This window comes from Octopus bimaculoides, chromosome 3, assembly GCF_001194135.2.
Source record: "Octopus bimaculoides isolate UCB-OBI-ISO-001 chromosome 3, ASM119413v2, whole genome shotgun sequence".
NCBI lineage: Eukaryota > Metazoa > Mollusca > Cephalopoda > Octopoda > Octopodidae > Octopus > Octopus bimaculoides.
The window spans coordinates 69,296,300-69,300,040 of record NC_068983.1 but is presented as its reverse complement, the minus strand read 5'-3'; the positions used below and the strand labels follow the sequence as shown (position 1 = coordinate 69,300,040).

General features: G+C 37.3%; 1 long non-coding RNA gene across 1 annotated transcript in view; it reads left to right on the top strand.

The window, feature by feature from the left end:
* Nucleotides 1-1,218: 1,218 nt before the first annotated feature.
* Nucleotides 1,219-3,741, top strand: part of LOC128247294 (uncharacterized) — a 68,893-nt gene continuing 66,370 nt past the window's right edge. The window contains exon 1 of the long non-coding RNA XR_008263666.1: nt 1,219-3,195. This is a non-coding gene — a long non-coding RNA (uncharacterized LOC128247294). The remainder of the gene's footprint in view (nt 3,196-3,741) is intronic.

Here is a 3,741-nt window from a genome sequence, read left to right as displayed (position 1 = left end):
TATATATATATATATATTTATATAAATATATATATATACACATACACACTCAGACATATATATGCGTATATATATATATATATATAGAGAGAGAGAGAGAGAGAGGGAGATAGATAGATAGATAGATAGATAGATAGATAGATAGATAGATAGATAGATAGACAGTCAGATATCGATACACACGTATTTATGTGTGTATGTATTTACGTGCATATATATATGCGCATACACACACACATATATGTATGTTTATATGTGTATATGTATAAAATGATTTGTTAGTGTGTCATCTATCTATCTATCTATCTATCTATTTACCTACCTACCTATTATCTTTCTTTACATCTTATTTCTTTACTGCCTACAAGGGGCTACAAGGGGCTTTCTTTCCATCTATGTACCTATTCATATATGTAACTTTCTTGCATTTTAAAAATCTTTTTTTCATTTGTTTCTTTTTCCATTTTTCTTTCATCTAACCACCTCCTATCCATTATATATTTTCTTTCATGTTTTTTTTTTTCAGTTTATTCTATATTTTACTTTTACCTTACCTCTTTCCCTCCTTTTCCTTCTTTTTTCTTTTCTTTTTCCACTATTCTTCCAGTCTTTCTATCACCGCCACCAACACCATTCTACCATTCCGTCATATTTCCTCCTGTTTCGTCTCACCTCCTACAACACCCTTATATTTCATTCAGATTATTGCCACCAACTTTACCACTACCCACAGCAACAAAGATTCAACGAGGAAACCTCTATGCGGTGGCTCGATGTGCTAGAAATATCCCCTCGAATGATACCTATGTAAATGAAGGAGACGTTACGTTATGCAGTCCAAGACATCTTATATTTGAAACAAGCCCGGGATGGCCACGGCCGAAATGATCTTTGGTCGTTACTCCACTCAGTCAGAACTAACCTGGATTAAACAATATCAACAACAACAACAACAACAACAATATAATTCCGCCGCCACCACCACCACCACCACCACAACTACTGCTACCGAGAAATCTCTTCTACAACTACTACCAGTTGAGTAGAAAATGACCACGTTCAGCAGTACCATCACGACCACAGCCAGCCTACAACCGCTACCACAAATAAGACACACTAACAGTATCAGTCCACTACCATGACTACCACTACCACCACTGCCACCACCGTTACCATCACCTCCTCCACCATCACTATACTACAAGAACCACGACAGCCTTCACCTCCACCACATCATAAGGAACCTCATCAACAGCACTACCATCACCTTTACTGCTACCACTCACCGCCATTACTACCACCACCACCACCACCACCATCACTACTACCACTTCTCTGACTACCAGCAGTGAATGTCAGCCAATCAGCAAAGAGTGTGTGTTGTCAGGAGGAAATACATCTTTAATGCACTCCTTGCACTAAAGATGTATTTGTTGAACTGGCAGCAATCGCTCTATGCTGTCAGATCAACTGGAGTTAGTTGACAAGGACGCTTCCCTTTCGTAGCATCTTAAATAATTTATCTTCTTTCTTTCTCTCTTTTTTATCTTCTTCTTTTCTTTGTTCACTTCCTCTTCTGTTTCTGACTCTTTTTTCATTTTTTCCTCTTCTATTATACCGTCTTCATCCGATTCTCGTCTCCCATCTCTCTGCTACCGACTGTCGTCTTCCATCTCTTTTTTTTTTTTCTGCCTTCACTATTTTTTCCTCCCTTTTCTGTCTTCTGTTATACTCTCTTCTCTCTTCACTTCTCTTTCTGTAACTCCTAGTCTATTTTTTTTCTTTTCCCCTCTTCCTTCATTTATCTTTCACCTTCTCTCTCTTCTCTTTGTCTTCTACCTTTCTCTGTCATTTGTTCTCTGTTCTAATTATAAATATTCTCTTTTCATCTATTATCTCCCTAGTTTTGTGCTGTCTTCGTTTCTCGTGTCTACCTTATTCTATCTTCGATTCCCTTCCGACTTGCCAACTTCATTCTTCTTTCTCCATCTTATGCTCTCTTTCACACATGTTTTCTTGTGTCTTCTTCTCCTACTTCTCTCTTCTTTCCATGTTCTCCTCTTGTTACTCCATCTCTTTTCTTTCATCTCTGCTCTTAAATGTTGTCTCCCACCCACAACTTTTCTGTTACTCTACCTCTGTAGTCAACTGCTCTTTTACCTTTCCTCTGTTCACAATATTCTAATTCCTGTCTTTGTCTTATGTCTACTTTTCTATTCATGAGACTCTCTTGCCCTTTACAATCATAGTTTTATCTCTTTTCCCTAATTTTCTAACTCAGATGTCTAGTCTCCTTGCTCTTTCTTCTTCTCATCTTTTCTCTACCACATCCTCTCTAATCTATATTCTATCTTTTCTCTTCCATGTCCCATGTATACTTTATATTCTGTATCCAATCGTCTGCCCTCTGAATTTTGTGCCCAATATTTTGTCCCGTCTTTTCTGTATGCCATCTTCATCACCTATCTTCTGTGTCCCGTATTCTTTCCCGTTTATTTTCTGTGTATCATAATCTGTCCCCCATCTTCTATCCTGTCTTTTGTCCTCTGTCATTTGTCTGTCACTTTCTGCCATCTAACTTCTATTGCCCAGCTACTGGCTTCTCATCTTTTCTCAAAAACTTCTCAAATCTTAGATCTTTTCTCCCCTCTGTCTTCTCTATCATGTCTACTATGCCATCTGTTCATTTATTCTATTCCACATCCTCTATGTCTTTTCTGCTTTTCTTCCTCTCTATTCTCTTTTCTGACTTCTGTGATCTCTCTCTTCTCTTTCATTGTTTTCGTCTCCTCTCTTCTCAATTCGTCTGTTATGACCTCTCTTCTCTCTTCTCGATTTTCTGTACTCTTTGTATCCTTTGATACTCCCTTTCTTCTGACATTAACATCTGACATATACCCCTTCCTCCTTCTCCTTTCTTTACTCCTTCTATGCCCCATCCTCCTTCTCATACTCCTCTTTTACGTCCACCAACTCTTCTTTCTCTCCCCCTCTTTTGTTTTCTCCTTCCCTACAATCTATCTATCTATCTATCTGTCTATCTATTTATCTATCTGTCTGTCTTTCTTAGCCATTCACCCACTCTGTTTACTTGTCTTATCACTCAGAAAGAAGTTACTATTTAGCACCAAAAGATGAAAACAGGAAGACACTTTTCTATGATCGCTGACCTGTGTGAATTTAAACACACCTCAGGTAACAATTCTCTTTAGTTTCTAGTTTCATAAGTTTATGTTGCATTAATTTATTCAATACACAAACACAAATGCTTCCATTTTAGCTATACAACCATATACTAACACCCACACATACACACACATTTTTGCTGAAACACTACTGGATATGTATTGTTGTTGATGTTGTTTTCACCCCCAAGTTACCCCTGACACAGTAAACCTATTACGAAATTCTTGCCGTGATTATATATATTTTTTTCAGGCATAATGTATCTGCAACAACAACATCTAAAATGACCTCCCGTTTTTTAAAGATATATATGACTATCTGAGAGATATCGGGTTGCTCGTTCCAATAGGTCCAACAGATCCCATTTCGTGCTTTTGAAACAAGAACAGAGCACACACACACACACACACATATGGTTTTAGGGAAAAGAACCAAGGTTCATGAACTCATCGACACGCAAATTGAGTTTTTATCTGTAATTTTGGATTTTATCCCTAATATTATATATATATATAATGTGTGAGTGTGTATCTACATGCTTTATATATATATATA